We start from the raw sequence: 13,587 nt of genomic DNA on the forward strand, positions 1-13,587 counted from the left end.
ACAGATCCTGAAGTGGAGGCTCCAATACTTTGGCCGCCTCATGAGTAGAGAAGACTCCCTGGAAAAGACCCTGATGTTGGGAAAGATGGAGGGCACAAGGAGAAGGGGACGACAGAGGACGAGATGGTGGGACAGTGTTCTCGAAGCTACGAACATGAGTTTGACCCAACTGTGGGACAGCTGAAAACGCTGGCAGCGTTAATATAAACCCAACAGTGTAAAGTTTTGATGAGTGCAATCATGGAAAACTCATCGGTATGGTTTTTGTAAAATATGCAGGGATTTAGGAGATGCAAAATGAACCATGGGGGGGGGGGAAGAAGGTAAATCGTTGATATATTAAGGGTGTAAAAGGAGCATTTGATTCGCTGCTCTCGCTTGCGGAACGAAACGCCCATGCGCGCTCCTCGACCTTTCCCTTTGCGCGCGTGGCAACCGGGAGAGGAAAAAAAACGGGACAGAGAGAGAGAGAGAGAGAGAGCCGCATCGGTGTGGAGCATGCGCAAAAGCAGCCTGGGTTGGGAGGCGAGGGGGCGTGGCTGAGGGGGCGGGCGCAGGCGGCTCGGATTCCAGAAGGGGGCGTGGCCACCGCTGCGCTCTTTTTTCCCGTCCGGCGTCCAAGGTGCGCCGCGGCTGCTGCTATAGCGAAAGCAACAGGTGCGCGTCGCGGCAGAGGAAGGAAGGAAGGAAGGTCCGGCTGGCGGGGAGCGGCCGTCGGAAGCTCGAGCGAGGTAGGTAGCGAAGGGTAGCCGAGGGCACCCCGCCGATCTCCCTGGCCGGGCGCTTAGTCGCTGGGATGCACCGGTCCAGCGGTGCCTACGATTTCTCCCCGTGGGGGTGGGCTCGCTTTTCTGCGCCGGGTGACCCCCCGATTCCCGAGGCGGCGGAGTCGGCAGGTGCAACGGAAAAACCTTCACCATTGCCCCCTTCCCGGAGGGGAGGACCCTTAATAATGATGATGATGATAATTCTATTATTTATACCCAGCACAACCCCCTCCCCGCCTTTCCCCAGGGGAACGACCAATAATAATAATAATAATAATAATAATAATAATTCTATTATTTATACCCAGCACGGCCCCCTCCCCGCTTTCCCCAGGGGAACGACCCATAATAATAATTATTATTATTCTATTATTTATACCCAGCACAACCCCTTCCCCCACCTTTCCCCAGGGGGACGACCCATAATAATAATAATAATTATTGTTCTATTATTTATACCCAGCACAACCCCTTCCCCCACCTTTCCCCAGGGGGACGACCAATAATAATAATAATAATTTCTATTTATACCCAGCATAGTCCCCTCCCCGCCTTTCCCCAGGGGGATAACCCTTAATAATGATGATAATAATTCTATTATTTATACCCTGCCCATCTGGCTAGGTTTCCTTTACACTCTGGGCAGCTTCTAGCAGAATATATATATATATATATATAAGCACACAATAGAACACCAGGAGTTAAAAACTTCTCCAGACAGGGCTGCCTTCAGATGTCATCTGAAAATGGTGTAGTTCTTTTATCTCCTTGACACCTGATGGGAGGGTGTTTGGCCATGGCAGAGAAGGCCCTCTGCCCTCTTTGAAATGTGTCGTGTTTTGAGAGGGGGGGGTGCCAGGGGAGCCCACGTCAATAAAATATTGGTTGGAGGCAGGTAAGCCCTGCCCAGCCTCATGGATCGCCTGATGTACACTATTTGAATGGCAATCCCCACCAACTTTTTTGGAGGGGCGGCCCCCTCAAATATTTTATTCAGTGGTTCTCAAAGGGATCTCAGTCCCTAGGAGTTGGCTCCTATGTGGGGAGTGGATGACAACACCACAATAAAAGGTGGATTTGGGTACTTTGGTTATAAAGCCTAAAGTGGTAAAAAAAGGGTTAAAATACTCTGGTATTTGTAACTCATGGCTAGCCCAAGTATAGGATAGGCTGCTGACTGTGGCTCCTCAGATGCTGCCAGTGTTTGGGTGGATTGTAATTTGACTAAACTGCAAGGGCTGGCAACCCTAATTTGCAGGCAGGTGCATTTTAATTTGTGTGTGTGTATCTGGGGTGTTGGACATCATCTCCTGTTCCACCAGTAGGAACTGTGCACTTCTGCTGGGCCCGGAGGTGCTACGATTCCTGATCTCTAAAGTTCTTGCGCTGCATTTTCCTCAACGGGTCACTTGAGGGTAAAACTATCCAGTGTCTTATCGATTGCACAGTCCCAAGTGCTTGGTGGTTCGGTTAACTGGTCTGGAAGTACAATGTGGTTTATCCTACTGGGCCAGCTATGTGGGATCCTTGCTGGATCTTCTCGGGATGTGAGGAGGAGGAAATGGTCAACCTGTATATTCACGAAATTTTTTGCAAGATTGACAGCTCCCTTCATAGTTTTCTCTTGCATCTGTGATTGCAAGTGAGGACTGCTGCTATTCTCCGGAGACTAGATCTGGTCCTGAAGATCTACTGTTCCTTGTATTTATCGAAAACATTTTTTTTCACTCTACCTGCTGTCTTTGCTAAGGCTAGGAATGGGGACTGTGGCCTTCCAGGTGTGCTGCCATTTCCCATTAGCCTCATTTAGTATGGCCAATGATGAAGGATGATGGGAGTTGTAGTCTAATAACATCTGGATGCCACAGGTGCCCTGTCCCTGACTTAGGTCTATTTATGTTGTGGCCACTGTGTTGGGGTGTTGTTGAGCTCTTTGGCCCTTTTAGCTTGTTCAGGTGGTGGAGGTGAGCATATTGGATTTTGCAGGCTGCTTGTTGATTATAGAAAGCAGCTAAGCGCTTCTGTAGAGCATACTGGTACTTAAAATAAGCCTGACCGTGAATACTTCACAGGTATTTCTCTCTCTCTAGGTCTAGCTCAGGGCTGTGTGCTTGTTGACATGGTGTTCTCATTCTGCACATTCAATGGTGCAGTGCTTGCTTTTCTTTTTGGTGAGCATAATCAAGTAATGGGTATGAATTTGCTGGATCAGTGTAGTACTCATCTGTGTAGAAGTTACAAAAAGGGAAGCTGGCAAAGTACTGTGGTTTCTTTGGTAACTGGTTATTACCTGGGATTTGTCCTCATGTCTGTTTTCCTGCAGAAGGATCACACCACACCTTCCTAATGAAGACTGTGGAAGTGATTGCAGATCACTGTGTATTCTCAGCTTAAATTGGGCTCTTTTAACCAAGGGGCCCTGGGACAAAGGACGGAAGAAAGACAACATAATCACATGCTTATAAATATGCCCAAAGCACCTGTGTGGTGGTTTGTTAAAGCTCTGGGTGTGCCTGGAAAGATTTGTCAAAGTTTGTCCAAAAAATCTCCTCCTGCCAGCTCGTGGCCTTGACTCACCTTTCTACCTGAGCATTGGAAATCTCTCCTGGGTTCATAGTGCAAATGAGGAAGTGGTTACTAATGCCCAGAGTGAAAATCTTCTTTAGAATCCAAGGTGGATATTCTTGACTCTAACCTGCAAGAGAGAGAATATCTAGAGTGGCTTTCTTTGGTAGACAAGTGTTTAGGAACCTGTATCTGAAGTTAAACAGTTGCTCTATTGCATAAAGAGTGGATATCTCTCACTTTCCACTTTTGTTCTGTTAAAAGTGTATGCCGTTTATTAGATATTTTTTTTAGATCAGTTAATGGATTCCTTCAGTGGAGGGTCAGACTGTGCAGGGACAACCTATACTTACAACAGTTTGGTTTTCGTACTAAACAGACCTCACGCAAAGCACTCGGGGGCAAGGTACATCATTTGCATTTCTTCCCTTGTTTAAAGTGTAGTGGGCAGAGGAAGGAAGCTTTGCAACTCATTATATTAACAAACCTTTGCTCTTGAGTGGGGTGGAGAGGGAAAGGAATGTGAAACCTGTAGTGTTTTTCTTCCCTTCTGTGGAGTGATAAATATTTGGAGCACAGATGCAGAAATGAGGGATGTCATTCATCTCTTTCCCAATTTTTAGCAGAATGAACGGCTTTCCTCTGTTATCAGGCATTGTGTGCATGCCCTGTCATAGCATTTCAATATTGAACCTGGCCTGGAGTATTGGATATGGATTAATTATGGGTTTCACTGTGGGTGACGTCTTCATCGCTACTGATATGGTTACCATCTTGGACTTGGGTAAGGTTGTCACCTTTGGTCAGGCAAAATACGGGACAGGTCCAGGGGATGGGGTGGGGGAATTAAAAGATTACTTTGCCTGGTGCAGAAATAGATACCATAAATACAATCAGAGAGCAATAATTCGAGCTGACTCACCACCACTTTTGTAAGGAAGGAGATTTTAGGAACAAGTGCCCTCATGTTTTAGCTGCTACTCTGTGCTTAGTGATTTCTTTTTCTTCTGATCTTGCTCTTTGATCGGCCACCCTTCCTCCTTGTTGCCTGTGCAAACTCTCCACCAAACCGGATAGAATTAGGCCCATGCTAAGTGCAGTCTCCCCCTTCTTGCTCTTCAGCTCCCCCACCCAGATCTGCCCACTCTACGTCCCATGATAATGGCTCTCCTCCTCATGGACCCATACTCTGCCTACAAAAAATTCCTGCTCTTGCTCTCACTCTACTCCTGCCACTGGACCCACCCTCTGGTCATACATTTTTCAGGAGGAGGATGAGCCTGAATACGTGAAAAAAGACCGTTTTTGAAGTCCAAACAGGACCAGGGACACTTTCCCCCCAAAAAAGGGACAATCACATTTTTCTAGGGATGGGTGGCAACCCTAGACTTGGGACTTGTCCACATTTGAGCATTATTTAGCTGTTAACCTGCTTTCCCCCTATTCAAATTAGGATGGAGTACGTAGTTCATACTGACATGTATTTGAATTTTCTAAAGAGAAGCCATTTTGGTCTTTCCTGTTCATGCCAGTAGACATTCCCTTTTGTATCTGTCCCTGCCTTTTAATTTGCTGCTTCTGTTATGCCAATTAAGAACTGATGTCAGACCTTGTTGTTTTAGTTCCCCACTCAATATAAGATATTTATTAAAATTTTCAAGATATTACAAAATAAAAATAGAAAAAAGAAAAATACAAAATAAAAATAGTTAAAAACAACTCAATCTTTCCGTTACTTATTTTTCATTAGCTTGTTTCCCGGACCTCCTCACACCTCACTTTTTTTTATTCCAGTTCGATTTGTTGGTTCAGCAAATCCTTCCCCTCTTTGTTTATCCTAGTCTTTAATCTTAAAATATTGTAACGTTAAATTTTTACCTGTTAGTAATCCATTTTTCATATTCCCTTATAGTATTACAGCTAGAAACCACCTACTTTCAATCCAACATCATTCTAACATTCATTAATTTTACAATATTTCTGTAAATAGTCTTTAAATTTCTTCCAATCTTCTTCCACCGACTCTTCTCCCTGGTCTCGGATTCTGCCAGTCATTTCCGTCAGTTCCATATAGTCCATCACCTTCATCTGCCATTCTTCCAGAGTGGGTAGATCTTGTGTCTTCCAATACTTTGCAATGAGTATTCTTGCTGCTGTTGTGGCATACATAAAAAAAAGTTCTGTCCTTCTTTGGCACCAATTGGCCGACTATGCCCAGGAGAAAGGCCTCTGGTTTCTTCAAGAAGGTATATTTAAATACCTTTTTCAATTCATTATAGATCATCTCCCAGAAAGCCTTAGTCCTTGGGCACGTCCACCAAAGGTGAAAGAATGTACCTTCAGTTTCTTTGCATTTCCAACATTTATTATCGGGCAAATGATAGATTTTTGCAAGCTTGACTGGGGTCATGTACCACCTGCATACCATTTTCATTGCATGCCGTAAACTTCATACCTGTGGTCCATAACTGTTCCCAGTCAGCCATCATTATGTTATGTCCAACATCTTGTGCCCATTTAATCATAGCAGATTTCACCGTTTCATCCTGAGTATTCCATTTCAACAGCAAGTTATACATCTTTGACAAAATCTTAGTTTTGGGTTCTAACAGTTCTGTTTCTAATTTTGACTTTTCCACCTGGAAGCCAATTTTCTTGTCCGAATTATATGCCACCATTATCTGATAATAATGAAGCCAATCTCGCACTTTGTTTTTTAGTTTCTCAAAACTCTGCAATTTCAGTCTATCTCCCTCTTGTTCCAAAATTTCCCGATATTTCGGCCATTTGGCCTCCATATTGAGCTTTTTCTGTGCTTTTGCTTCCATCGGTGACAGCCACCTTGGGGTTTTGTTTTCCAATAAATCCTTATATCTTATCCAGACATTAAACAATGCTTTCCTGACAATATGATTCTTAAATGCTTTATGTGCCTTGACCCTATCATACCACAAATATGCATGCCATCCAAATACATTATTGAAGCCTTCTAAATCCAAAATGTCTGTGTTTTCAAGAAGCAGCCATTCTTTCAGCCAGCAAAAAGCTGCTGATTCATAATAAAGTTTAAGGTCTGGCAGGGCAAATCCACCTCTTTCCTTTGCATCCGTTAATATTTTAAATTTTATTCTGGGCTTCTTGCCCTGCCAGACAAATCTAGAGATATCTCTCTGCCACTTCTTGAAGCAATCCATTTTGTCCACAATGTTCCCCACACAATAAGTGTGCAAGAGCCCACAGTCAGGTAAAATTAAATTTGCTTGTGCAGTGTTCTGGTTGTGTGCAAAACTGAGGAATCGAAAGGGGGGAGGGAATCCTCTATTCACGAGGACACCAGAATAGTTAGGAGCACATGAAAAGGAGAATAGCAGAAAGTGACAATTGATCCACCCACCTAAAACATAGAAAAAATTGTCCTCTACCCTGAGTGGAGATTATTCACCTATTGGGTAAACCCAAGTTTACAGAGGAAAAACATTGGGATTGGGATTGTTTGAAGGCAACTATGCAGATTAAATGAGAATGCATACAGTTGCCAGTGCAGAATAAACTCAGAATAAGCTCCTGTGTGGATAAGCCCTCAATGCATGCTTCCTCAACCTCAGCCCTCCAGATGTTTTGAGACTACAGTTCCCATCATCCCTGACCACTGGTCCTGCTAGCTAGGGATCATGGGAGTTGTAGGCCAAAAAAACATCTGGAGGGCCGAGGTTGAGGAAGCCTGCCTTAATGTAATACTGCTCCTGACTACCATTCCATTTCTTTTCCTTTCTCTCCTGCCCTCTAATATTGTAGTGTGATGATAGCCTATTAGGTAGAAGTATTAATTAGTATTAATTAGACTAACTGCATTGAACTTTTGAAGATGTTGATATTATAAAAGCTGAAGCTCTGGCAAGGCTGGGAGAAGGAATAGGGACAAGGACGCGGGAAATGTTGTATGTATATCATATTTTTTTTGCTAGAAAAGGCTTCTGAGATAGTTTAGGCTACACTGAGAACTTGTGGCTTGCTCAAGGTCATGCAGTGGTGTCTTCAGAAATGGTGAATTTTTCTGTGTGCATGCCTCGCGAATGTATAGAACAAATGCATGACCGCTAAAGGCACTCTAAAGGAACATGTGTTGCAGAACTAGCAAGGTATGGGTCTGCCTGCTAACGTGTGTACACTTGGTTTGCACCTTGTGCATTGAGTAACCCCCCCCCCCCAAGTTCCTTTGTGGAGCAGAGACCCAAATCTGGGTCTGCACAAACAAACACAAAGCCCTCTGCAATGTTTTGCCCCTTGTCGGTTTAGAATGGCAGACTTCTTTCCAAATTCAGTGGTTAGCTACGTTGACTGTAAGTCATCATTCTAGATTGTGCTGGCGAAGGCAGCTTCTAAAGGAAGTGTTAAGCTGAACTATTATGGCGGAGAAGCTTAATGAGGGAGCTCATGTGTACCGTGGCACAGAGCCAGCAAAGAGTCTGAGCATTTTGATGGCAAAAGCAGGTAATTGTACTATTGCAGATGTCCATCTCTTCTGCCATAAACGTTACCCCTGGAAACAAGAGACCCTTTCTACGGGGCGTTAAATGACCCCTTGTGTTTGAATATGAGCTTCCCGATTCAGTAGCGATCTCTTATCAGCCGGATCTTATTAGCAAATGGCTACAACTGTCTCTGGGTTAACTTCAGTTTTTCTTTCAAGCATTCTGCCTGGGTTAGCAGTTGCTGTGCTGCAGAAAGTTTTAAAATAGGAGTTTTAAACTGCTGCACAACCATTAGGAACTGGCTGTGAAGAAGGAGACTGTCGGGTCTCCAGAGAAAAGAGAAGTCTGCTATGCCAGGGGTGGTTGTTGTGTGTGTTTTTTAATTTAAAGATTAAAAACCCAGAACTGTCCCATGCCAACTTTATTAGGTTAAAATTTGTTTCACAAGTGCCAATCTGGGTGTTGGTTTTCCTTCTGTCTTTTCAATAACTAGTAATTTATGTACATATGTATTCAGTTTATATCCTGTCCTTCCTCCTGAAGGAGCCCAGGGCAGCAACACATCTATAATAAAGTTGAGGATGTGATAAAGGTTTAGAAAGGGAGTTTGCTTTTATAGGAGCAAGAGCAGGGTGTAATATGGGGAGCAGCATTTGATTCTTATCTGCCAGTTCACAAGTTCCACAGCTATCAACTTAACAGCCTTGTTTGATTCAAGGCATCTTCTGGAGTAGATTCCAGGGGCTAACATATTTGAAAAAAATGGTTTCATACTAGTAAATTCTATTCAGTTCTGTATTTTCTGCTGCACAGGCAAGTTTAAACGAATCAATGTATGGAAAGGAGTAGTAAATTATTACTGAAAATAGTTCTGCAAGAGGCAAGAAAATTTGAAATGTTGTGGGGGAAAGTATTCAAGAGACTGAGGATGAATCACATTTCCTCTAACGTTTCTCCGATGAAAATAGGGATGTCCCATTCCACAATGATAATTTTGCTATTTATACCCCATCCACCAGACTGGGTTTCCCCAGTCTCTCTGGGCAGCTTCCCACATACAGTGGTACCTTGATTCTCGAATTTAATCCCCGGAATGGTTCGAAAACAAAGGTGCGGCTTCTGATTGGCTGCAGGAGCTTCACTCAGTCAGAAGCTGTGGAAGCCATGTCGGTCGTTCGGCTTCCGAAAAACGTTCACGAACCAGAACACTCACTTCTGGGGTTGCGATGTTCGGGAGCCGATTTGTTTGACAACTAAGTTGTTTGACTACCAAGGTACCACCGTATAGAAAAACATAATAAAACATTAAACTTTTTTTTTAAAGCTTCCCTCTACAGGATTGCCTTCAGGCGGCTCAGGGGTCAGATAACTTGATACCCTCCAACATTTCTCCAGTGAAAATGGGGGCATCCTAAGGAAAAGCAGGACATTCCGAGATCAAATCAGAAACCGGGGTGACTTCTCTAAATCAGGGATGTCCCTGGAAAATAGGGACACTTTGGGGGTCTGCAATTGTTATCAAGCCATTATAGTCTTGGTGTGTGTGTTCCATTTTGTTGCTGCTAAAACTAAAACCCTGCTATAAATAAAGCCCAGCAGAGCAACAACTGCTACCATTAGTTATCTGATTAGAAATTTTAATTAGTTTCCTCATATATGTAGCTGTTGGTTAAGGAGTGGCATCTGAAGGTAGGGTGTTCTTATCTGCCACATCACATAATTCTGACTGATCAAAGGTTAAAGAACAGTGTTAAAGCTACATTTATCACTGCATAAAGTTTGCTGCCCATTTCCTTAAATCCGTGAGTGAACAGTAGTCTTGCTCCAGTTCCCTAGGTTTTCTGAAAGTGATCTAAACTAGAACTTTGTGTGAAATTTATTTAAAGAACAACCTCTTTTAAAAACAGTTCTAAGTTTTCATGTTTTCCACCCTGCATAATTCAGATTAGTTGTAGTGTGGCTGGAAGGGAGAAGACCCCTGAGATGATCTGTACACCGTGACATAGGGGTAGGCAAACTAAGGCCCAGGGGCCAGATCCGGCCCAATCACCTTCTAAATCTGGCCCACGGACGGTCCGGGAATCAGTGTGTTTTTACATGAGTAGAATGTGTCCTTTTATTTAAAATGCATCTCTGGGTTATTTGTGGGGCATAGGAATTCGTTCATTCCCCCCCCCCAAATATTGTCTGGCCCCCCACAAGGTCTGAGGGACAGTGGACCAGCCCCTGGCTGAAAAAGTTTGCTGACCCCTGCAGCGTAACACATTGTACGTACACTGTTCCACCGAAATAAACCGCCCGCCAATAAACCATAGTGGATTGATGTACAGATACAATGGGCAGAAAAGGCTCCGATAAAGAAATGCAGTTGGAAAATGTATTATCCTCCTTCCCAGCCTAGAGTGGTTGGGGAAACACAGCCAGATGGGTGGGGCATAATTAAAAAATTATTATTATTTATTATTATTAGCCTTGTGCTTTGAACAGGCTGGTATAGATACTGAGTTTGGGTGTGATGCTGCAGTCGTGGCTGGAAGTGGACAACTTCTGCTTCTTTGGGCAGTCGCTTGTAGCCAAGTAAGATTGTCTTCCATGAACACGGTTTTAACAGTGAGTCTGTAAGTGACTCACCTTGTCGTGGTGACTGGGCTTGCACGTTCCTATGATCCTTGTGAGCAAAGCCGTTGGGAATCTCATACTCCCAGCATGGTCACCCAAGTCAGTAAGGTCAAAGGGAAGGAGCTAGACAAAGAATGATCTAAGAAGTCCTCAACGGCAGAACTGGTGGATGATAACAAGCCTTATGTTATGACGGCTGTGAAGGCGGATGAAGGCTGCAGCAGATAAGAATCTACCAGTCGTCGTGATACTCATGCCATCGGAATAGAGCCTGACTGTGAAGACTGTGCGTTGGTCAGCGTGCACTGATCTACACACATAAATTCACGCACAGGCGTTTTCCAAAAACCCATCCCAAACCCACACCCCAAAAGTCCCATGGCGACCAGCAAATTGTAATGGGGGCAGGACTGTGAAATCTGGAAGCCCCTAGTCATGAACCGGCACATGGGCGGTGGATACAGATTCAGTTGCTCTGACTCAAGGAATGAGGCAGGTGAGCAGCTCGGCAGCTGTATCCATGACTGAGCAGCCCTATTTGGGATCTACTCTGCTCACCCCCAAAAGGGGGAGAGGCTAGAAAAGGTGCCCTGAACATAGTCTGCCTCCCAGTTTCCCTGACTGGATTACCGCACCCAGTGGGGTCACCACCCAGCGGTCATAAAAGACAATTGAACTTTGGAACATGGAATATACAAACTTTGTTGGATAAGACAGATAATGAACGTCCCAAACACAGAACTGCCATCATTGCGGGAGAGCTGTGTAGTTTTAACATCAATACTACAGCGCTTCAAGAAACTCGGAAGAGCAGGTGAGGGACAACTGAAGGAAGTGGACAGCCATTTAATGTCCTCATTCTGGAGTAGCCTTGGTGCACTCAGTGAAAATTCCTCCCTTATCCCGGAATGGATAACTTTGAAGTGGGAGTGACGTGACGATCTCGTGTTTGCTAAGAAACTTTTATCTCCTTTAAAGATTAACAATGCGCTTGGTAATCACCCAAAGGTTTCTGGGGATGAGAAACCTTAGATATGTCCGCAATGTGTTTACTTAGTGACGTCCATGTGAGTAAAGAGAATGCAGACTGAAATTCATAGGGAAAACCAACAGACTGGTAATGTTATCACTTCTGAAACAAACAACACCCTTGGCTGTCTCGATCATAAAACCTGCCAATGTTAATGATAATCATGGCTTCAGACATGGTTTACAGGCGTAGCACAAATATTTATTATGTTATTTATTAGATTTGTAGACCAATGTATCCTATAGACTGCAGGCACTTCATGTTATTCTAAAACAATTATATTATACAAGTCAAAACTCTCTTTGGTAAAACGCAGCAGTGCAGAGTGGAAAGTTCAAGCCTGTGGGCAGCCAGTTCAGTCCCTCCAAAGGCCCTGGAGAAAAAGTTATTTTTGACTTGGCGGTGGGATTGTGCCACCCTAGTTGCCATCTTGCCTCTTCCACATGTGGCATGCCATAGCCGAAAAGGCCCTTGTCATGTCACTATGCAGTGAACCACGCTGCTGGTATAATGATAAAATGTATGCATGCTTCCCCGGCTGCAGGGTCCAGGACATTTGATACTGCATTCCCTGGGATTAATGCAGGAACTGTCTACTGAATCATTGCTGCTCTGATGCAAATCTGTTACAAAATTTGTGCGATCTCCGCAGCAGCCTCACGCTTTCATAACTTCTTTGGAAAGGGGCAATGCTTTTCTTGTATTGGTAGCATCACAATATTGGGCTTTAACCAGTGCCTGAAATTGAGAGATACTTTTATTAAAACCAGCCTTAATCCTTGAGTTTTCCAGAGCATAATGTTCGCAAGATAAGCTGTTTATCTTAAACTTTCCCCTTAATTCCCACTAATAATCAAAAAACAAAACTCTTATGAAATGCCTGGCTCCCAGATGTACCTGAAAATATTTGTACTCTTGGCAAAAGTACAAGCGTGTGCCAGTGCCTTTGCATGTTTCTACAGATGCACAAAAAGGCAAAACATTCTCTGGTGCTTTTGCAGTTCCGTAAGCTTCTTACTCAGTTGTTGTGGAGGCAGTTTCGTCGTTAAGGTGAGTCGCAAATACCTTTCGCTCTAAGCGCTCGTTTAGAGGGCAAGTGGACTCTAGGCCGAGGAGAAAAAAGCCATAAAGCTACTGAGCTCTCCAAATCGCTTTCAGACTTTCACCTTTCTTACCCTGTTTTTCTTAGCAATAATTTGTAGGGCAGAGTGAACGTCACAGCTGAAGCTTGCTGGACGGGGCTGAGCTTTAGCAAAAGCCTGCAAGTTTTCTGTTGTTGCTTCAGAACGTGCTGTTCTCTGCTTCCGACTTGTATGTAGTTGCTGAGGAGGCTGTGGGGCACCTAGCAGTCTCTGTGTTAAAGCTTTCTGTACCTTCCCCCCCCCCCTCCCCACTGCTTGTATTGAATTTCAGAACTCCTGACTTAAGCAAAGCTGACTGGTTCCCCAGCTATGGATCAGCTTCTGTACTCCCTAAACCATGCAAGGCTTCTTTGGGATCCTAAAGTCCACATTTGTCGCTCTCCAAAGCTTCTGTTTCATGGGGAGCGGCAAGAGGACCTACCTAGGCAATGTTTGCTCTGCAGATGAGTGTTCATGTGTAAACATTAACCAGAAAAAAAGCCAAAAGCCACTTAGCTGTCCTGAACCAGCGCATGCCGGAAAGAGAAAAAGCCGGGGAGTGAAAGCCATCGACCTGGATGACCTTTACTAATTTTGTTCGGAGGGAACTCTGGACTTCCTTGGAAGCTTATCAGCCATCCCTCTGTGAGATGCTCAGTACTGGCAAGCAAGCTCTGGGTGCGAGAGCCGGTCCTGCCCTGAATCTGCAGGTGGAGGGAGACAAATGTTCCAGAGCATGCTCAGTTTGTCGGGCAACGGGGAGGCCTAAGAGTGAGGCCAATGCCTTGTATGGGGTCTTCCACAATGTGCAGTTCAGTCCTTCCAGAAAGCCTTTCTTGCCGGTTGACACAGCAGAGTCTGGAACAGCTAAATGGAACCAATGCGTTCTGCCGAAATCAATAGCCTGTAGACCTGAAAGTCCATATTGGCACTTAAAACGGCGCTTTCGCAGCCATCCGAGATAGCATTTTGCAGTTGGAGAAGCTTCACCCTTTTTAAAAAAAAAGCGGTAA

General features: G+C 44.3%; 1 protein-coding gene across 6 annotated transcripts in view; it reads left to right on the forward strand.

The window, feature by feature from the left end:
- The first annotated feature begins 599 nt into the window (after window positions 1–599).
- Window positions 600–13,587, forward strand: part of LIMA1 (LIM domain and actin binding 1) — a 70,689-nt gene continuing 57,701 nt past the window's right edge. For 3 of the 6 annotated variants that reach the window (XM_080994483.1, XM_080994485.1, XM_080994484.1), the window contains exon 1: window positions 12,400–12,503. The gene's annotated coding sequence lies outside the window, so the exon portion shown is untranslated. Of the gene's footprint in view, window positions 732–12,399; window positions 12,504–13,587 lie in introns of those variants that run through there. The other 3 variants (XM_080994486.1, XM_080994488.1, XM_080994487.1) reach the window with 3 other exon arrangements.

The sequence above is a fragment of the Podarcis pityusensis genome, assembly GCF_964106645.2.
Source record: "Podarcis pityusensis genome assembly, chromosome: 2".
Taxonomy (NCBI): domain Eukaryota; kingdom Metazoa; phylum Chordata; class Lepidosauria; order Squamata; family Lacertidae; genus Podarcis; species Podarcis pityusensis.